The 23,081-nt window shown below is 43.9% G+C and overlaps 1 protein-coding gene across 2 annotated transcripts in view; it reads right to left on the bottom strand.

Annotated features, from left to right (window-relative positions):
- LOC144099299 (neuropilin and tolloid-like protein 2) overlaps window positions 1-23,081 on the bottom strand; it is a 235,049-nt gene that overhangs the window by 123,263 nt on the left and 88,705 nt on the right. Inside the window, exon 2 of one of the 2 annotated variants that reach the window (XM_077632489.1) lies at window positions 13,138-13,245. The exons of the other annotated variant lie outside the window; for it this stretch is intronic. The gene's annotated coding sequence lies outside the window, so the exon portion shown is untranslated. The remainder of the gene's footprint in view (window positions 1-13,137; window positions 13,246-23,081) is intronic. 2 annotated transcript variants of the gene reach the window in all.

Here is a 23,081-nt window from a genome sequence, read left to right as displayed (position 1 = left end):
CCAAAACAAAGCATAATACTTGTGGCAGCCTAGAGACTGTTTAACAGCCTCATCCCAATGGGGAAACCATTGGCTAAGTTCCCGGATTCGGTGTGCAACGTGAGATGCAGTGACCCCCCGCTCGCCATTAACGAGACTTACGTAGGCGCCCAAACACGTTAGACCCTGGAGGGGGTTCTTGATGGGCACTGCAGGCCTCGTTAGTCTAAGTGGTTTCAGATCAATCGGGCGCCTGGGTGACTCTCACGAGGAGTACTGGAGTCATTCTGAGGGAACAAAAAATCTGCACTGCCTCAGCCAGGTCACCTCAAAATAGCCACTACGACAGCCAGTGAGGTGCCTGTTACCAAACGTTTAAGATCTTTAAGATGATTTTCTTTTCCTCACAAGAGGGGCCTAAGAACCATAAAGGGACTATTAAAAGCTCGTTTGAATGCTGGTAAAACAAAAGAAAGGAAATGTAGCGAGATGTCCACTTTCTCTAGGTTCCACTAATGCAGTTAGCGTTTTGAAGCTAACCTGGAACGAACTGAGCCAAAACTCTGTCTTCTCCTAGCTTTCTCTTTTTTTAATACGTGTACATGGCGGGCAGTCTTGTGTGAATGGTTATCGAATGTGACATTAAGCTAGCGGTCGGGGGTTCTACACTCGACCGCAGCGGTCGCAATTTAAGGGAAGCGAATGCAACAATAGTGCCTAATGACGATTGCATTGTACCTGTTGAAAATGTCGCAGTGGAAATAATTGAGGATTCTTGCATTTCAAGACATCCCTTACGCTTTCAACAGGACACAACAATTCATTTCTTTATAGTAAGGGTCTGAGAGACGACAGCACGTGTGTGGTTTTACTTTAGTGCTACTTTTCCTTCGCCCTGTTCAGATGGCGCGAAAGTTCCAGGCAACAAAAGATCAGAACCTATGGGTACTGGGATCTCACAAACTAAGTTGCAATCCTTTATTGAAAATTAAGAAATGTTCAGCAAAGGCAAAGCGACTTAACCATCGCCTAAAAATTCCTATGCTCAAAAAATTTACACTAATTATGAAACTCCTGATAATTTTCTCCTTTCTCTGAACTTAGAAGGTACTGCTACCAGTCTATTTTTTAACTGAGTGTTTCTTAATCAAAAGAGAGAAACAAATAGTGTTATAGGTAGTAATATTAGGGAACACTTACCGACATCACTGCAGCTTGGCTTATGAAGGAAACGTAACAAATGCAGAGTGATTTTACAATTTCACGGTGTTATCATATATGCCTGATGCTTTTTAGTGTTTCTTTTAATACATCAGAAATCGTTATCACTTACAGCACGACAATCTTTCTCATTTAAAACGGCCATCAAATGGGGATACAAAACTAAATATAATTAAATTCCATATAATAAATGCGCAGCTCATAACAAATCCAAAGCTTTCAGAAGCAAGAACATTACCGGCAATACGAAGTTTCATAGGTGATCAACCACGCACTTTTGATACCTACCAGTAAGAGTCATTTTGCAAGGAAACTACTTCATGCATGTTATCTGCCAGTGTCTGTGAAAAATAGTCATGGTTTTCACTCTACAAAATACGATACCGGCCGGTTTGTGGAGGTATATTCAATAGGCACATTTTGCCATAAGCTAAAAATAAATTGGAAATAAAACAAAAAGCACAGGTGGCATCGAACAGCGGCAGCTCGGCTAATCATGACGCGAAACGATGTGACGCAATTTTCACATAACGAATTTAATTCCTCTGGCCCGTAAAATTGGTATGTTCCTACATTATCGAGTTCAGCTGTTTAAAAAAAATAAAGAGAGAAGGAGCGTCAGGTGCCTGAAAAGTGCGGAATATGGTTACGAGAAGCGCAACTAGTCGACCGCAAGACCGGAACAAAAGGCCGCAAATTTTTGTTACAGTCCGCGGGAAAAAGAATGGCAGTATCGATTTTTTCTGTCATGTGGAAACCTCTTTTCTCGTCTGCTCGTTTGTTCTTATCATTGTTCTACTGGGAACAGGCTTATGCATGTCTCGACGCAAACATTTATATCGCATCGATTATATGCAAAACAACGAGGCATGTCGTGCACATAGGAACACTATCTTCGCCTCAACGTGTCTCAAGAGCTCATTGCATAATTATCTCTTTTTTTTTATATTGTTCACTGCGTATTCTAAAGAGACCAAGAAAATGAGCTAATGAAGAAATGAGTGGTCTAAGCATGCATGCTGATTGTCATCAGATGCTATTTTTCACTGGGACGTCAATAGCGCATTCATTTTGCTCTCTCGCGGTGAAGTTGTAGCAATAAAGAAAATTTTCAAACTTCCCAGATTTTAGATTTTCGGTGAAGATACAGACGCCACAGTGGGGTAAAAACCCTCTACATGAGCAAAGCTGAAGCACAAAACTTCGTTTAAAGGCCCACAAAAAAGGAAATACAAATCCCAGTCATATTGAAAGACTCGTGCCTCAAGATTGTAAGTGTGTCCTTTTTACCGCGAAAAGGGTTTGATTAGCCAGAAAAATACGTTTAAAAAAAGACTAGCGGTGTTATTTGATAATATCAGTGTCTTCGCCTGCTCAGGTGACTTCTTTGCAGTGAACGGTTACCTCGTTGGTTTACAAGTACAACACTATTTCGACAGGAAGTACCGACGAAATAGGAGAGCAGCGCGAAAGTTAGTCCCACGCAGCTTAGTCGACAAGCGTGCAGAAGTCGCGCGCAGCAACTTCGGAGCCAGGCACAAGCTCTGAGAGTAGGTCGCGCTATTTAAAGGAACACTGAATACAACTCTATCCAGTAACTGCTCTCATTAAACATAAATAACATAGCTCTTTCTGCTTACGTTGACGTTTGCCTGGCAGGAAAACAAACGCGTTTATTTCCTACAAAAAGAGACTTAAATATGTTCCCTCTAGTAGGTTGAACCTCGCGACGTCGTTACCGAATAAAACGGTTGCCCCCATATTGAAGTGGTTGGCGGAGTTGCGTAGCCTCCGTGATCCGCGTTGAAAAAAATTGGGGTGGCGATGCAGGCGTCTTACTTGCCAACGGCTGGATTCGAAAGCATGTGTTTTTCGTTTTTTGTTCTTTTCAGTGATAGTGGCCTCTTTTTATTAAAACGCAGTGCTCTATTCAAAAAGGTCAAATTCTGCATGTCCTCAGTGTTGAGCCAGCCTTTGACGGGGTGAGTGACACAGTGGGCCTCATGGCTAACAGTAGAGCAGCGCCACCTATTGGCAAATACTGTATAGTAAACAAGAGCTTGTGTGATCTACGGAAAACTATTGTTTTCTTTCGTATTTACTGATTAGCAGATAGATATCCTGTTTTATCCAATTTGCACGACAGAGGACGCTGTAAAGATAATGTAGGACAGGTACCTTGCGCGCATATGATATGCGACGGAAACCAGAAGCTTTTGTTTGCGATACTGTGGGTAGCACTCATGAAAGCTAACTTAACAGTCTAGTGTCACTTTAGATATAGATTCGTGCTGTTCTGCTTCTAGAGGAACATTTCAAACATAGGTACGTTTAATAAAACTGGTTTCAATTGCAAATTAATGACGTGTTCTGTAATGTCCATGGTGGAAAGTCAGTTTTCTCTAACGAAAGATAGATTCTAGCAAAGGAGAGTCTAAGCTGCAAGCACGTGTAAAGGAAGCACCCCAGCCCGTTCTTTCTTGACTAATTTCTACCAACTCCTTTATCAGCCTCTTTTCACCGTTAGTGTAGCAAAAATATTTGACGTAAAAACAAACACATTGAATATAGGGCCCTGAACACGCTCCAGAACAAACATTTTCGAAGCATAATGTTCGTAATTAGGCAGAGTAGCTATCACCTGGAAAAGGCACAAAAATGTATAGATGGTCACCTATTCTCTGCAGACAGAAATAAGCTATTGCCTCAACAGCACATCAAACTGTGATGAACGACTGTGGACGTTAATGTCTCAGCAATCATAGCACTTCGCGCATCCCGCGAATAAACTCTTTATCATATAGAAAAAAGTTGTACTAAAAGTACAAGAAATGTACCGCAAACAGAAAGGCAAAAAATGAAGCAAGTGTAAAGGAAAACAAAAATTCAGAGCGCCAGCGGCGTGCTCCTGAAACGCACTGCCTTGGCTTTGCATATTTATGCGCGCGCGTGTGCTAATGGCGAGGCCACATTTCATCGGCAGCCTTTAGCGTCGCAAGCTGCGGTGTCGATCAGTGCGGCTGCCTCGCAGGCGGGCCTGGCGGCGACAGCTTCCGGTGCCGATGGCGATACAAAATACGGGGCCCCTGGCTACACAATAACAAAGCCCACAGGAAATTAAAAGACACAAATGAGACAGGCGAGGCAGAAGCTGTGCGCCACAGGCCACACATTGTTCGTCGCGCGGTCGGCGCTTGATCTACAGGTGTCGCTGTTATGGGAAGGGAAACGAGCGGCCAAGCGGGTGGTCGATGTTTGCCGCGGGCTCCTGCGAGCCGCAGATTGTCCGGCATTTGCACTTAAGTGCAAAAAAGCACCGCGAGAATGCGTTGGTTCAACGGGCTCTGTCTATCAGAAAGCGTCATTGTCATTATTTTGAAAACTGCGGTTAGTATATATGTGATATTTGAATGAACGCTGGAACTGCGGCAAAAAAAGAAACATACTAAATGGGAAACGGTGTATGTTCAGGTACATGTTTCTGTCCACATCTGAATTTATGTATGCGTATGTTAGATTTTTAGCTCACAAGTCTTAAAACAATACTTTACATGTTAACGGTTAAGATTAGCAATACTTTTGTCATCAGGGCGCCCACAGTCCTCTTTCAAAAATGCCAGTAACGTTCACTCTTATTGGCGATTTTATTCAAGAAGGCGTGTTATAACCCGTTCCGGCTCCTCTTCTTTTCGTTTTTTTTTCGCATAGACGAGAATCAGGAATCAATTACCCTATACTCCTTTTAGCGAAAATACAAGATTTTCGTAGCTCATCACTATGTAAGATCAAAAGACGTAACTGTTTACACTACCCCCTTTTCATTTTTTTACAGGCGAACATGGTAAGCCAAGAGCGCACACGAGATAAAAGGCTTTCTTGCATTTCAAGTCTTTCTCCCATTCTATTTGTTTGATACTTTTCTTCCATAAATCATAATGTGCCTAACATCAACAGTGGCTTCTCCGTAATCTCTCTGGTCTCTTTAATGGAACCAAAATATAAGCTCCAGTAGTCATTAATACTTCCCCAATTCTCTACTCTGGTGAACTAAACGGAATGTGGGGAGTGGGCGCAGTCAACGGGCAGGCGTCACTACTATATTTGTACCCACACTGCTCATCCCAATACAACTGTTGGTTATGAAAAATTATTGGGATTGTTCGAAAATTATTTGCTAAAGTTGTTACGTTTAGATTGTAGCGTTATACATCTAGGAGAGATATATGACCTATGAGGAACACTGTATTTGAGGGCTCCGGAATAGTTTGTACTACCTTGGGTTCTTTAACTGACGCTGATATCGCTCAGCGTACGGACGCCCCATGCGCTTCGCCTTCATCGAAACGCGCCCGTCGTGGTCGAGATTGAACATGACTACGCCTGCTCAGTAGCCAAGTGGCCTCACCGCTTAACCACCATGAAGGGTTGTTGCACAACTGACTGAAATCGTTTTCTAATAAACACCCTTTATGTGCTTTTCGCTTGAAACATCAGTGCTGGAATGGGGCCCCGTCGTTGCCACAGGGACCCAGGCTGATGCTGATTTGTCACCGCCCCGTGCCATTGCATGCGGGTTTCTCTGGCCCTCTGCAAAAAATTGCGCGAGAACAAAGGCGGAGCTATCTTGGGTTATTTGAAGAAACCAGTCGTACGCTTACTTGTGCGTAGCTCCGAACATTCTTTGTACTTCCAGGCAATGCGAGCAGCGGTGACCGAGCTTCGACAGCGATGACACATACCTTCGGAAGGGTCATCTAGGAAAAACTTGTGCCGTAAGGTTATATTGTTCTGATGCGTACTTGTTTTGATGCTAGACTCGTCAAGCCCCTCGAAAGATCCTCCGGCGAAGGTGGAATATAACGCGCCTGTCTCTCAGACGTTTCCTCTCGTTAAGCGCGGAGGTGCTGAAGAGCCTTCCAGGGTCGCTTCGTTGCGGTTTCTTAGGTGAGGGTATCAGCGTGGGGTCGCGCATACCCCACTGACGGGGAATGTGCGTTCGGTGTGTTTGCAATATTGCATGGTGTTGGTGGTGCCTCTCTGTGGGGCCACTTCATTGTCCTCTATCCCTGAGTGTGCAGGCACCTAGGAAGTCATCGCAATGATGTGCAGCTTGAGCTTTGATCCTTGAAATGTGCCAACTGCAACGGCCGCGTAGACAGGCTACGACTGACTCATCTGCTCGTCTCATATGCGCCAGACAAGTAAATGATGACGGGGACTTGGTGGCTGGAATTCCTGACGAGTAGAAGTCTGTAATGCCCACACTGACCATTTTATAAAGGACAGCTCCACTTTTTGCAGCTTTTACAAATACAATAACAGCTGCAGTACAACGAATGCACATCTGCGAAGGCACATCTCACGAGGACAGCGCAGGAGGCATAAAAACAGACGGCATCTGAGCAGCGCTCGTAATCTTCATCGAATCAGTGTAAAATTGCGGGGTCACTACAGCGCTGCTTTTACTGGCATACGAGCCATTACGTGTGCAGATAAATGCGCCGGAAGCTTATCGTTCACGTCTGAGCAACCACCCACCTACAACGTGCGGGCTGTTTCTACGGTCCTCTTACCGTTAAACGCAGCCCAGAAGCCCTGCACGTCGCCATAACGAGCAGACATATCGCACAGACAACAAATCGGCAGAACAGCCAACGCGAGCCCATCAGGCCGTCGTCCTGATCTCAAACACCGTTCCGGAGGCAATGGTCTTAAAACCACAACGGTCGCAGAGGAGTACCTGCGTGATAAAGAAACAGTCTAAGCCTTGGCTCCATTTGCAGTACCCCTCGATGCCTGCCCCGAGTTTCTCTTGAAGGGAATCACTGTCTCGGAAGCACGTTGCCGGGCAAAAAGAGATGAGGGCAGACATAGAAAATGATAAGAGGTGGTAAGACTGCGGGAAACAAAGCGCGAAGAAAGCGGCCTCCATGTCGGAGCGCTCAAAGTGGCCCTGACAGCATGGTCCCGGAGGGGAGTTTGGAAGTGGACGCTGCTCGAAGTGGGTCGCACGGTCTGTCTGACAGCACTGAATCGCATTATCCTCTGCAGGCAGAAAAAGATCAGAGAAGGCCATTTCGATTTCGCCAATGGTAATTCTTCGTTTATTTCTTTACGCGCTTTCATTGAGTCCGTATTGGATGAAATCCGTTTATGTTCCTTTTTTTTTTTATTTCGACAGTGTCGATGGTTCAGATCGCCACTCAAATTACACGAGCTACGAGTGCCCTCTTCGAGGTTCTTGCATAGCGTACTTCGGATTCTCGCACTTAATGGTGACAGAAAAGAAGAACTCTAGCGTAGTTACCTACATACCCTCAGCAGGAGTGCAGTTTTCTCGTTCAGCTTATTAGCTGTAAACTTTGACGCATATATAGTCGAAGCCCGAGAGACTTTCTTATCCTGCTGAAAGCTGTTCCTCGTGCAATTAGCTTGTCAAGACGGCAAAAAGAAAACTTCTACGAACATTCGTTGTCCCATCTGTCATGATTAGGGAAACTCTATTAGTCGGACACAAAGGAAAGTTTTCTATCCCTTCAGCCTGTGTAGTGAAGGTAGCGGAGGCAGGAAATCTTTTTGAAAGGAACCCATTTAAATTCATGTCGCCTGAGTTGCCACATCTTTTCCCGTTCCGTCTGTCGGCAGCGGTATCGGTGACACGGAAAGGCGGCGGGACCGTGGCAGCGCTACACTTTTAAAATTTAACATTGTTTCCCATGAAGAAATACAACGTTTTACACGATACCACATCACTTAAATTAATACCAAAAAGTGCAATGCCACTTGCAAAGTTAACAGTTGTATTTAAGGTTGGTTTATGTACGTGATTTAACTTCCCAAAGCGACTTAGGCTATGAGAGACGCCGTAGTGAAGGGTTCCGGAAATTTCGACCACCTGGGGTTCTTTAACGCGCACTAAAATCGCTCTAGAATTTTGCCTTCATCGAAATTCGAACGCCGTGGATGGGATCCAACCCGCTTCTTTCGGGTTAGCAGCCGAGCGCCATAACCACTGAGCCACCGCGGTGGCAGATGTATTTTTAAATTTGTTTTAATTTATTCTTATTCGATATCACCTTGCTTTTACCAGCGAGTTTCGTGGAAATTTCCTTTGCTTCATTTGTGGGCGTTAAAATCGCGTCAGAAACATGATCACCTCTCAAGCTGCTACAGCTTCACGGAGCTAAGCTAGTTTTTTTTCACAACGCCCTCATTCACGCATAGCAATGGTGTGTGTTTTTATTTTAGTGCTCGTATTTAGCGCTATCAAGAGTACTGGGGCATTAATGCGTGTAGAAAATCATATCGCAATACTTCCTCAAGTGTGCCGCATTTTTTTTTTAGAAGGCTGGCGTCGAATTTTAGTTATCATACTGGCGTGCGTTTTAACTAAGATTGTCAAAAATAAAAAGAAAAACTTTTTCAAAACAAAGAGCGCTTTTTTGTCTTCATAGCATTGCCAGCGGTATAGTGCATCAGGATACAGCAAAGACGTGCTAACTAGTAGGCTGGTTAACTAATGTTGAAAAGTTAACTTCGGAAGTGTTTCTGTTGTCAGGCTCTTTTTTTATTTAGAGTTTGCAATATCCATATCAGTTTCGAAACTGGCATTCTCGTCGCCGTTGCACTGCAAGCAGTTTTGGAGTCCTACTAGGCCGGAACTGAAACAGCAAGGCGAAAATGAGCACTAGCCGCGTCTACGAGCGTGGTACACACTGAAGCGCTGGTCATGTGTTTTCTGACCGCTCGCCGCTCCCAGTCGGACTCTGCGAAAGGAGCCCGTGACGCGCGCACCGCTGTATGACGCACGCTTTTAAAAGCGGCTAGCGCTCTTTCTGACGGCACTATTTTGCATTTGCCCCCTAATTTGCTTGTGCTGCAGCGGCGAGGACAGCAGCATTGTCGAATTTCGAATAACTATCACTTCTAGTGGGCTACAAGCGTTGCAAAAAGATAGGAGCCTAGCATAAATACTAAAAGTTAACAATTAGGTATTAGCTAGCCAGCCTGCTAGCTAGCCCGTCTTAAGTCTATTGTGATGCACTGCACCGCTGGCAATGCTCTTCCGAAAACAGCGCGCTTCTAACTCTAAAGTCCTATTTTTGAAATTTTCTGACAGTATTAGTCTATACTTTTTTCTTTAGACAGGGATCTGCTGAACTAAACGTTCTGCATCGCCCCTTCATTAAATGCCGTAGAAAAGACAATTGAATAGGTTTTCCTTCTATTCTTTGTCGGAAATCCTCATTGCGCACAGACGTACGTCAGCAGCCGCTTAGCGCCGTCAACGTAACGAAGTTTCATATGCCAGCAAATCTTGCCATTCTACGAAGGTCTCTAATATTCCGTGTCAAGTGATGCATGAGAACTTACGATCGACAATAAGGTTAAAAAGATTAGGTGGTAAATAAACTAGTCTGAGCTACATTTTTTCCGAGCGCTGTTGGAAAGAGAAAACAACTGCAGATGAAGCCATTCTGTGAAAGTTATAAAGACGGTCCCATTTACCTCTTTTCCCCTATATTCGCAATAAACTTTCCAACAAACATTTTGTAAAGTTCTGAGTTTTATAGGGTGTTTGGCTATGTACTTGTAGCTTATCGTTCCACATGTTTTGTTGTCAGCGGTCCTTAACATTCTCACCGGTGGCGCGTTGCGAAGAAAAAAGGAAAGGATTGCGGCGTGTTATTCGTACAATATTTCTGGGTACTGTCAGCGGAGATTTCAGCAGCGGCCGCTGCACATGCCATCGACGATGTCACTAGCTCATTACTAACTTCCAGGATTAATTACTGATCGGTGGCGGCAAAATTCTCAAGCACACTGATTTTATGAAAAACTGAGTTTAGGTGATATTTCAAATGTGTGCGCTAATATTATATTCAGAATTCATTAAACTCATTATTTCACTGCAAATAAAATGAATTTACTTTATTTTTTCAGACTAAGGCAAGTTCCACAACTTGCCTTAAAGTTATCTCGGAATGCGTGGCACTGTTCTTTTTTTAATTTGTTTTCCTTTCTTTGTGATGCGAAGCATTCAGAATTTATTTCCTGACCAGCATATCATAACTCCACCGCCAAAAAGTGAAAAACTCGATCTACAGAAAAGTTCTCAGGAGATATCACTGCGTAAAAAAATAGTGAACCTTGCCTTTAGAAAAAAAGAGTACACAAATCTTTATCACATTATCAGGTTCTTCTATTCGTTCCAGCGAATCAAAGAGAAGCCTACGTAGTTTTTTTCCTTCGGGCAATTTTTTCGATACCTAGATAGTTCATCGCAGTGTGCTCATTTATTTATTTATTTATTTATTTATTTATTTATTTATTTATTTATTTATTTATTTATTTATTTATTTATTTATTTATTTTCTTACTTATTCATTTATTTATTTATTTATATTCCCTAAGGTCCCGAAGTCATGACAAAGGAGAGTGAGAGAACATACATTTTATAATATACGGTGCTGCAAGAGCAGCAATAACTGGTCTAAGGCGGCAAAAAAAGGAGCGAAAAATAAAAAAAAACAGTAACAATTAACAAGGAAAAAATACAATTTAGGCGTCAAAAATTGACAGCGAGAAGAAATGCAAAGTTATTTGACAGAATTTATCAAGAGAGAATACATACGGTAGTCTTAAATTATTAACGTCAGTAAAGGCGGCTATAGAACACGATTTGTGGTACCAACTCTCGAAAGTGCTGGGGTCAAATGAATAAAAACAGTGTTTAGTATGGCATGGGAGAACACCTTCTTTATGGCGAACACCTTCGGCTTTTTACAAGGAACGGCAGCTAGAGGTTCCTTGACATAAGTCTAACGCTGGGGCCGATAAGAAATATACCATTACTATTGGTCTTTCCAAATTCCTGTGCAGACAACGTGCCCTATTCACCACCGTTTTAACTACGGTACTGCTGCCGACTCGCATTTTTCTAGTTCTTTCATTGGTGAGCCTTGGCCTGAAAATCGTAATTTTTTTCTATGAAACCGTAATACACTTTTTTTTGCTCTGAAGTCCACCCGATTGCTCGCGACCCGACGGTCGATACCAAATTTAACGACAGTTTCATTCCTCCGATGCGTTCAGCGAAACACTTTTTGGGACGTTAGCATTGCATTCTATGTAACCTGTGTGAGCACGGCGTTCATTCGTAAACCCCGCCTTTCGCTTCAATTTCTCTTCCTCGAAGAACGCTACAGGCTCTTTTCGCAAAGCGCTCATCATTCATGAAATACTAAGACTCCTATTGTTCTTTCTCGGTCGGCATTTGTACATCGTCACGAAGATTTGCATCTGGCATACAAGGTGCACAATCGCTGCCTGTCTGTGCCTGGAGGCCAGTTCAAAACTTTCTTCTTTATTCTTCCTTTTCTGCTTGTGCAGTGCATTTTTTGTGTGTGCGTAAAAGTTTTCATTTGTGCACATCTCTGCATACTATACCTCGATGTGTATGTTGCATTTTTATCTTTCACCCACTCCTGCCATCAACCACACTGCAATGCACTAATAATAAACAAGTAAAATAATTAATATTTCCTACTGCTGTCCTGAAGAAGAATGAATCAGAAAAAAGTGAAAAAAAATTTTTCCCTACACGCTGTAGTTTAACACGGGCGTGCTGAATTTCTATTTAGTCACCGGTTTAAAGCGCTAACGGGGTATACTCTATATGTTGTATTACCACCTATGCGAAAAGTTACCACCCAACAGATTTGCTTCCCAATCTTACAGCGGCACCTTTACGCCACCCGTAAACTCAATAAGATCTCGAAAGGTGCGGACTGGCGGTTTTCTCACCTTGGCATGATTTAGAGCTCGGGGGATTTGATAAGTGCTCCGCTGCACCGCTAAGCTTGATTAGTTTTGGTAAAAACTGTATACATTTGTTTCGCAATACTTTTTAGGTTTTTTGAGCATGCCGCGATGTTTATATGCTTTTTTTCAGTGTCCTCTGCTTACAGCATCAAAAAGCTTTCGTCTTGTATGGAAAAGATAGCGTCTTCAATGAACAACTCACTGGTAAAAATCTATGGCTGCGCACCGAACGATGTTTCTGTTAGATGTGTTCGAGGCACGTTTAAGAAAGCTTGTGGCAAGATGTGGAACACGTTTACTTGAGGGCATTGAAGTGTGAAATTTACCCAGAGCTGAATTTCATGACGACATGTTAGCGACACTGACTACCAGCATGCTGTCAGTATTCACTGGGAAAGAGAGTGTCTCTGAGCCCGAGTGGTTCCTCTGACAGTCGCGTTGGAAGACTGCAGACTGCTACATGCTTCATTCCAGGAGATGATGAAGTTTCGATTACAAACGCAAATCAATGATTTTTGTGGTTGAGTGTGTCTGTGGCTTAGGTGGTAGTTTGATGTGGGGCGGCAATCATTTGCGAGCAAAACATTGCTCACAGAACAACGCGAACCCTGGTTTCAGTGTCCGCAATAAAGCGTGTACTATTTGCTAAGCCTGTCCAAGCGAATACAACTTACATTGCTAGCGCGAAAGAAAGGAATTTGTCTTTCTCTGGAAAGACAAATTCCTCTACAGTTTCGGCGAAATCTTCCGCTACACACGGCCCACCATTTGCATGTAAACCGATTTCGATGTTCTTCAAGCGTTTTCGCTCGACTGACGTCTTTAGCATTCTTTCCTCTGGCTTTCCCCTCATTTGGGAAGCAGCTCACGGCAAAGGCCTCTTCATCGTCCCGGCTTGTTTCTCTTTCCTGCCACTTTTGACACCGCTGCGGCCGGGACTGGAATGGTTAAATTGAATCGCGCGCAAGGCAGCCACCACATAGAATTGCAACGGGAAACTGTCGCCCTATTGTTCTTTTATCTCTCTCTTTCTGAAATATTCAATTTTGTGCTTTTTTTCTTTCGCCTTTCAAAGCAAACACGCGTGAAGTAAACAAGAAGCACAAACGTTACCCTCGCTGATGACATTCCAGGCACGCCTTCGTCGACGCCCAGAGGGCGCCTCGTGCGGCCACCGTAACTCCGCTTTGCTTCGGGAAAGTTGTAGGCAGCAGGCGGAAGCTGCGGGCACAAACAGGCGACACCACTCAAGTCTCGAAATTGGGATAATCTTCTTAGCGCGAAGGGCGCGACGAATGACATCACTAGGGCATCGATGGAGCTGTTTAAACGAGCGAGCAAGTCAAATATATTCTGCGCATGTCAGAAACACTTCAGCATCCCCGCAAAGCCAGAAACACCAACCATGCATCCCTAAAAATTGTCTCAATCGCATGGTAACCCACCTCCCCTCCCAACCCCTCTTACGGAAGAGTAAGAAAACAAGCCTGCCGTCTTGTGTCGTTTCCTTTTTTTCCCGCCTATCACATCGAGGACTTCCACCTAGTTGTCTCAGCAGGATGTCAAAACATCATTAAGACACTTTATACGCTTATTGGGCTTTTAAGAATCGTGTGCAAGTCTCTTGAGCTGACAGTCTGTTCACATGGCATTGAATACTCCTTGTGCAGTCATTGCTATTCCGCTCAGAATCAGAGTGATCCATCTGATTCTCTTTTCGCGACTGGACAGAACTGTCAAATCTTTGAAATAAGCTAAATATTCTAGTCTTGTACTGCACGAAATTGTATGTTCCTGTGCAGTGAAAGGCAACAAAACATTACAAAGCATAGAATAATCGAAACATCCCATCTGAAGCGGCGCAATAGACAAGAAGCAAAAAAAAAACATCGCGATTATCGTAGAGATTACTCCTGTAAAACATAAATTGCGAACCAAGCTTGAAATGCACACAGTAAATTTGTTCGAAAGATCATCACTAGTTATATGAAAAAATTCCTTCTAAGACATTGTCGTTCCTTATAAGGCTAAAAAAAATTCGTGACTAAAATTTAATGCCGACAGAAGCGGGGCCGCTAACATTAAGCATTGTGAAATCAATATTAGGTTCCCACAATTCTCACCAGGCCTGACATAATTTGTATGAACTTGAAATAAAATTTTGGTCAGCCGTCGGTGTCACAAACCATACCTTATCTTGCAATCTGTCGAAGGAGTCCCCTTTCTTTCCTACTAATGGTTAAGGAAAGAAACACCGACTGTCACGTCGTTTTTATCTAATATTTCTATGCACCACTTCATCAAACCTCCCTCCTAAAGACTAGCTAACAGCTTAACTTGTTGTAGTGTCTAAATTAGCCCAAAGATTGTGTCTTTGTAGTTAAAGACCATTTTTCTTATTAAGCAAGTTCTGGTTTCTTCTTACACTCATCATAGCTCATCACATTTCATGAATTTTCATTTCACAAACTTCTTTGGTAAATGTCAAAATTTTGGTAAATGGAAAAATTTGGTCAGCCGTCGGTGTCACAAACCATACCTTATCTTGCAATCTGTCGAAGGAGTCCCCTTTCTTTCCTACTAATGGTTAAGGAAAGAAACACCGACTGTCACGTCGTTTTTATCTAATATTTCTATGCACCACTTCATCAAACCTCCCTCCGAAAGACTAGCTAACAGCTTAACTTGTTGTAGTGTCTAAATTAGCCCAAAGATTGTGTCTTTGTAGTTAAAGACCATTTTTCTTATTAAGCAAGTTCTGGTTTCTTCTTACACTCATCATAGCTCATCACATTTCATGAATTTTCATTTCACAAACTTCTTTGGTAAATGTCAAGATGGTGTTCGCAAAAATGTCTAGACAATTACCCAACCACTCTCTAAAATTCGGGACTTCGCTTTAGTCTGTGTTAACTGAGAACAAACAGATACAATTTTTTAAGATTAATTAAAATGGTGCGATTCTACACAGCACCTATTACTTGTGAATGACCTACCAAAAGCACGAAATACTGAAACGTTGGCTCTTTCGCTGCTCGCATGTGAGGCATACTGCACCCAGTTTGTTTAGTGCGCGTGTGTCAATTTTGGTCAGCTGCATGTCTTATGCGGTGTTCCGCGGTTGTCTCTGCCTGGACCCTTGTTGCGTTTAGAGAGAGAGAAAGACGAACGGAAAAGCAGGGAGGTAAACTAGGCGACGCCCGGTATGCTACCTTACTCGTGGGAAAGGGTACGGAGGGAGAGATAGAAAGGGGAGAGAGCAAATGGAGATCACTGTTCTACACGTCCGTTGGCCATTACTTGCTGGGTACACAGGGCACACTGATAGATCACAACCTTGCACTCAGTCCTCAGTCCTTTAAGAACTTGAAAAGTGCGTTCAAAGCTTATTGTGTTTATATATTACATAAAAAGTACTGCTGACCATCTGGACAAAAGTGTCGCAGACAATCGCCGAAAACTGTCAAATTTAGAGTGCTGTTAAAGGTGCTTAAATCCAGAGCGCACTGAAGTCAAAACCTTTGTAAACTTGAGGACCGATGCGAACGGCGTACGTGGGATGCATATTATCGTTCAGAAAGCAGTGTCCATGTGTTTCGAGAGAAAGGAAATCTCTTTGTTTTATCTCTATTTTATAGGAAATTAGCAGATTCATTCAGTCTCGTCTCTAAACTATTTATGCTTAACAATTACCAGTAAACGAAGTTGGTGCGAGCAGAATACCATAAAAATTCTTGTAATGCATTTGCTAGTCTCTGTTCACTAACACGTCTAACAAGCTAAAATTAGAACCCCCGCTTCCCTGCCGTCAGATGCCAGGCTGAAGTTTGTGCATTTATTGTACCATGACGAAACAAGTACCGCAGATTACAAATATGTTCCTTCCCACCACATAGACCTACGAGATTAAATCACTCAATGTTTATACGACCCTAATTTGCAAGGAACATCAGTGTTTGAAAGATCATTTTCCTCTCTACACTATTGAAAGTGACACTTCCTATCTTATATTGTTGAGTGCTCAAGTGTGCACACATTCCAAGACTTGTAAGAAGGAAATGATTACTCATTATCGTCCTAAGATCAGCCATCCGGCTAGAAAGAAAAGCTATACAGCTTTCACATAGAACTCGTAACATGAAGAAAAAATTGCTCTTGTTCCGGGTCGAACCCACGACCACCACTCATCAGTCCCATCCGCTTAGTCCAGTTTTTTTGGGGTAAGACTGCAAGACTTGTTTATGATGCACTTGCAGCCCTCTACTGCACATTCTGAGCTGCTAAATGCAGTATTTATCAATAAATAAACAAGAAAGATTTATGACGCAATCGTATGCATAGAACGGCGAGTAGTGTCTGTGAAATGACATTGTGGAGACCATTCCAACCCGGATAATTATAGTCAGGCCTGCAATGCCCGTCAGACAGCAGCTTTTCCATGCCGATACATATAGTAATAATGCACGTGGTCCGCAGGACGATCAGCGCGGATGAAATTGTAGGATATATAGAGATGAAGCGAGGGAGCAAAAGTAAAACTATGTAGCGAACTGGAGCCCTCGGCAAGGAACGTATACCTGTGGTAGCAACCGCAGCAAATGCGCACAGCAGGCGTCCAGATCAGAATGACCGTTGCTTTGGGTCCTGCACTAATTGAAAGCAGTGTGCTTCATAACCCGTATGTCGCATTGGCGCGTTAAACTTCATATTCTACACCATCAATTTAGAGCTGAATATTCCGGTAGATCATTAGGCCTGCAGCAATCTCGAACATCGCAGTGCATGCCACACGTCATGATTTCTGTTATAGTGCGGCTTAATGGTCACCCGTGTACCAAAATGATAACGCCGTGTGTCCCAGACAAGAATAAAATATTGGAAAACAAACAATTTTTCGCGGCAGTGTGCGCAATGTCGCATGAGTCTATCGTACTTTTTTTTCCTTTTTTCTTAAGCTTTCATTTTTACCCCAATTGAGGTGTTACAATGTGGCAAAGAGGGGCACCATTTATCTCTGATCAAAGATTGCCCCTTTGCGTCGGTCGCCTGTCGTGGCAGAGCAAGCCTTCTTTATAGCACCGGCTTGTTCTCTCTCTTAGAAGAGAAAGGGTCACAAATTAAAGTGGAACATACACTCAACGAAATGTATAGAAGAGCTGCACGCATCACTCTTAAAGCTGGGTGATTTGTGCGAAGCAGCTGGTATACAGAAAAGTCCAAAGCGATTGGAACGAGCCACACTGCTACGTAAGCCACAAAAGCACAGAAAATGTGCGCGCCAAGAAACAAATATACCCGTCTCAAGAAGAAATCTCAGCCCGACAGTGGACAGCGCGAGACAGAAGGGAGGGTCACCAGACAGGATTGCTCCGAAGAGGGGCTCGCGACGAATCATGCGTCCCGCACTTTGCCTTGCCGCTTGGGAGGAGCGGCCGGATTGCATCGATCGCGATGGAGGTGGTTTCTCCTTTCCTTTCTTTTTCACCCTTTGTTTCCGTTCTTCGAAGAGCAGCGATGGGCCAAAAATCGGGTTGATCCCACTTTCAAAGGAATTAGTCATTAGATTAATGTGCAGTTTAGAGAGAAAAACCTATCTTAACGCGACGGCCTCAATGGTCTTGTTTTATGGAAAATGCGGTGTCGGTGTCACCGTGACTAAAAAATTATGGTTGCCCAAGAAGATAGATAAGTAGAAAAGCAAGAAAAGGAAGATAAAAAAATGGTGCTCAACCAGAATCGAGCCGCTCTCTTTTGAGTCAGGAGCCGCACACCCTTGCCTGTGGACCATTGAGGAACATTTGCCCACTGGGACAAACGGAAGCCATATACGACCCCCTCACACCGCACAGTAGGCAAATTACGTTGGTGGAACACTTAGTTATTTAGGGTTACTATTTATGTCCTAAAATATTGATACGAACAATGGTGTGTAATAAAGCAATATGTAATGGCAAGCAGCATATCAATGTCTGCGGAAGGGCGTGCCATACTCTTACGGTGAACTTAAGTGCCTGCCAAGTTATTTAATTCACTTGTTCGTCATTCGCAAAGGCAAGCTTATCGCTGTGGCCGAAGATTTTGTTGTCTTCGAAGAAGTTATCTCCTCGAAGAAGTATGCCCACGAAGACGCTTGGCTCGGGCATACTCAGCGTAAAGACACAAGTCGTTCAACCACCGTTAACTGAAGCAAAGCGCGCTGTTCCTATTATGTCTATTAAAGTGGCGATTCACTGCTCCTAATGGCGCAATGACCGACAGTCTCAAAGCTTCAAGTTAACCGGCTGCGTTTCCTTGTCAAGGTTCTCCGTTTGATGCGTAGCCTGGTTGGTACTCTCCGTGCTCGATGTCTAGCTTAAAACCGTTCTCATCCAAGATCCAAGAGCCCTGCACCTAACGATACATTCAATTCCTGATTGCTGGAGGCGCGGTTTTAAATCTGACGCCAGCACTAGAATATGCACCAGGCTTTCCGCGGGCGCACCTCTCACTGCCCAAAGGCAGCTAGTTTGTTAAACTGGACCCGTCGAAGTAACCGCCTTTCTGCAGCACTTGAATTCTTTTCAGATTGCATGGCTTAAGGTCGATACCATGACCGGTATCAGCAAACAAGTGGTCCTCTTGCTCTTAACGAGTCTCATGAGCTCGGAATGAAAAGGGCGTCCACGACGAAAAAGAGCATTGGTCTCACCATTTAGCAGGTCACTGCGACCTTTAGTTGCCATTTTTCTCTAGTTCTTTGTTACTGTTTTCATTTCATCCACGTAAAACAAATTCTCATTAACAAAAATAATGAAACAGCCCAAAGCACCTTCTTTGACTAGCGTAGCGGTGTCGTGGCATGGCAGCAAGGATGCCGGTACCTTCCTATATGCTTCATCTCTATAGAGCTTGGCCGAAGCATGATATGTAATTTACCAAGCCATCATAAAACTGCACCAGAGCTCCAAACTGTTTTATGTTCCACTATTTTACTGCAATTGTTTACAGTCCGTCTTAATGGACCATTATCTGAAGCCCCTGGATACACTTCATTTTTTTTCGCAATCACTACAGCTCCCGTTAAACATGTAGGATTCGGTTAGAGGCGGGCACCGCTTACAAACCATGCCAGGCTTTCAATCTGCATTCGTGCAATGTCCTTATACCACAGCGTGCATCATTTACTCCTGAATGCAATCTTGGACGCTGCGATCGCCGTAAAGCCCTGACGCCTGCGCAGCTGCAGTCCGAACGGCCACTCATTCGCGAGGCTGCGGGCTCACCATCGTGGGCATTAAAGGGCAATCACAGATGATTGAGATTACACTGCAGTATAATTGCCCGGGCCGAAGGATTAGGAATTCGGATTCCATGGCACGCTGGGACGGCGAGGTTAAGGCATTTCGAAATGGCCCCTCATACGGTTCGTGCGCGGAATTCGTAGGCAGCATGCGAGCAATTTGGATGCCTCCTAGAACGATTCAATTACCTTGCGAAACAGGATTTCCGAGTGAGCCGGCTCATCGGTTTGAGGGGAACGCCGAAACCCACGCGTGGCGTCCGGCATTGTCCGCTCACCGGATTTCCCTGTAATTCTTTCGCGAACGCCGTTGGGAAGCCCTGGGGCTTTGCCACAGACCACGAGATCGTTTCTCTTATTTAGTTGTGAGCAAAACATGGGAGGTACGCGGTTCATTACAATGTTTCTTGACTGAATAATTGCAACGCACTATTCATTGCATTTCTTCTCTCTTTTTATATTTTGCTTCTGGGTTCAGTTGAATACAAGCGATTGTATCTAATTACTTCGCCCTGAATAGGCCGTTATCGCCGATGGTGTAATCGGTAACACGTGGCGCCGACAACGATCACTTAAGAGGCGCTACCTCTGAAGCACGAGGTGAGGAGATTTGTTCAGTCTCAGTCTGCATTTCACAGTAAAGCACTGGCCACTTCCGTCTGCAGAAGCTCTGTTGATGACTTTACTGCAAAAATTATTGTTTTCTGGTTACGTTTTCTCCTTCTCTCTTAGGAAGCACAAAATCCAGGGAACATAAAGTTTTCTAAACGGTGCTCTGCCAAAAATGAGATGCGCTGCAGCTGTCAGAAGATGGCTGCACGCCAGATTGATGTTCCTACTGTACGCCTAGCTCTGGTTCGATTAATAATTCAATAATGAAATATACGATCCAACATTTACTTTCGTTCGTGAAAAGCGGTGCCATTTTAAAGCGAAAGCTTTAATACGCCAGCCAGCGAACCATTTCGGCTCTTCGCGCACTTCAGCCGTATGCCTTATGCGGTGGCCCACGAACGACCTTGAGCCGCCGTTGCCTAGCAACGCCGCAGCCGCGCTCCAACAGATGGCGCCGCCGTCGGCGCCGCTGCCGTCGCCGCTCGCTCCATCAGATGTGCTCCGCTGGGGTAGAGGGAGATGAGGGGTCGCCTCGCGGTGGGATATACATATATGCGCTTCGCCTCAGTTTATTGTAGTCGTTATGGAGAGCGTGAAAGAGACGCAACGACAGAACGAAGCGAGGAAGAGACAACGCGCTCAAGAGACGCCAGAAGAGTGCGCCGCACGACTCGAGAAGCGTCGTAACGAAGATGCGGCTAGAAGAAGTCGTGCGACGTCCAGGCTTGGCTCTTCAACTGCGGAAAAGACTGGTTTGAGTTCTCGAGAGCGAAGGAATGAGACGCTGCGTAGACGACGGAGCGAGGAAACGAAGCTTTCGCTTTTCAACTAGGGTTAACCAGAGCTAAACCTCAGCCATTTCTTTAGCACGTGACTGCTGGAAAGTTAAATAAACGACTTCTTTCTGATTCGTTGAGACATCGGCCCTTGCTAGGTATGTGTTATACCTTAACTACGAGAATGAGAAAACCGCTGCAGGCACAATTACCAGGCTGTTTTGTGCGATGATTTTACCAGTACGCATTTACAGGCATTATAAAATGTCATGAATGGGTTCTGTCCACAAGCCTCTAAAATATAGCGCTGAAAACATTTGTGTAAAAGACGAAGAAACAAGAAAAGTTTCTTTTTTTTCTGATGAGAATGTCAAGCAAATTCTGAGTTACGTTTTAGTGCTTCCGTTGTCTCTTAAGATATTCTTTCGTATATAAAGTCAGTTTTGGAAAACCACGGCGAAAACTTAAGCAGAGAGAAAGAGCGGTGAATATTTTCTCAATGTCAGAACGTGCTCAAGTCTTCCAAACAATAGTACATAATTTAAAATTTAGAATCTCCAATGTTTCTGTGATGCGCTTAACATAAAATGAATTTCAGCTGGAATAACTGCCTGTCGACATGAAAGCAACCAGTGCATGTTCTTTAAAAGATGAAGCTAGTTCGTTAGATGACGTTTTCAATGGAAGATTAGCAAAGTGGAGATTTGGGCCAGTTGGTAATTCATGATTTGCAGGTTGGCTTAGCGCAAGACAAACGAGGACAAGAGAGGGACACAGGACGAGCGCTCGTCCTGTGGTCCTCTCTTGTCCTCGTTTCTTTCGTGCTAAGCCAACCAGCAAATCAATGGAAGATGTAGCTCACGGGTAAAAAAACAGATTTATAGGAGTTACCATCATTCGCTCTTCACATTATAACGGCAATGTGTCTTTTTCAAGTTTCAAACATCTGTGAATACTGTATAAGAAACTAATTGTGACAATTCTTTAGTTTCAAGTGCTTTTTCAGCAAGCTCTCCGTGTCCAACGTTGATACAAGGCACTGTCTTGTCAAAAACTGACCAGGACGACCACTTTTGATTTGTGGAAACGTAAGCAAATTTCTGCCTCTTCAAGCCATCCAGTATTTTTATCTGAAGAAATATTTAATTATATCTGTACTGAACCTTTTCCTATGTACTCTACATCCTCCAGAGGAAGCTTCTCGAGAGTGATTGTTTTTTCATACGACACACATCCAAGTACCGAAGGTGCTCACTACCCATTCTAAGGAAATAAATATAAGTGCAAGTTTAATATCTTTTTAACGCTGGAAGTCCGACCTAACGCTTTTCCGCATTGGGAAAAAGCAAGATTCTCAGCGCTACCAGCGCTTCAAAAGTCGGCATTTTTTTTTCGGACGTTGAAGTTTGCTTTTTTGAGAAACGCGGTGCTTGCGTCCTTGCGGATTTCCCGCCGGGCCGAGTTAACGCGAAATAGGCGGGTCTTCACCGAGCGTAAACACGCTTCATTTTTGATAACCTAGCGTTGCGGAACGTGGTCCATTGATCGTGTTTTGGTGGCAGTGTCACGGTGCAATTGGGCCATGCGGCAAGATAACACGCCCAAAAGATTACATTCTGTACATTCCACATAAGCGTGATGAAGAGGAGAAACAAAAATGAAATTAATAGAAATTGCTTTCCTCAAGTTGTGTTACAAATGCTCCCTATGGTCCGCTTTCTGTAGCGGATAATTTTTCCGTCAAGATGCCTTTATTCGCTTCTTTGACATGGCACAGCGCTGTCTATCAATAAAACTGCCAGCATCTCTCGCCCGCTAGATATCATATTATGTCCCAAATGATAGTTACCATTGGCTAACTACTGTCATGCGGCGGCAAAGAAAAGAACACGACGACATGACGATATGTTCTAACGGCTGTGGCTCTAGCTGTTGTTGTTGCTTCAAATACGTGGGCCTAGCGCGAGCACTCCGCTCTGCACCACTCACTTCATCATCCTCTTCTTATTCACTGGAATATCAAATAAATGGGCTTAGAACACTTGGAATGAATAAAGTCTGCATATGGCCGGAGCCCCCATTTTTGACTGCTAACCAAAAACTTACCCGACGATTAACTAAAATGTTTCGAATTCCAGCAGCGGAATGAAGCTGTTTAGTGTACGGCCACAGCTGATGTTCTCAGAATCATTGAGAGTACGTTAATGACCCAAGAAGTTAATCAGGACGCTTTGGCGTTGGAATGACATACAAACCACCGATCGGCACCATCGCGTGGTATATCTTGCGTCCGGCGTCTTCGAATTCGCTGCGCCCACTTTTGTTGCCAGTTGTCTCTCTGGCATCTGCAGCTCGCACGTCAATGTCCCGTCGCCGTTGACGTCTTC

The sequence above is a fragment of the Amblyomma americanum genome, chromosome 7 (genome assembly GCF_052857255.1).
Source record: "Amblyomma americanum isolate KBUSLIRL-KWMA chromosome 7, ASM5285725v1, whole genome shotgun sequence".
Taxonomy (NCBI): domain Eukaryota; kingdom Metazoa; phylum Arthropoda; class Arachnida; order Ixodida; family Ixodidae; genus Amblyomma; species Amblyomma americanum.
Note: the sequence above shows the minus strand (reverse complement) of the source record. Positions and strands in the feature narration are given on the sequence as shown.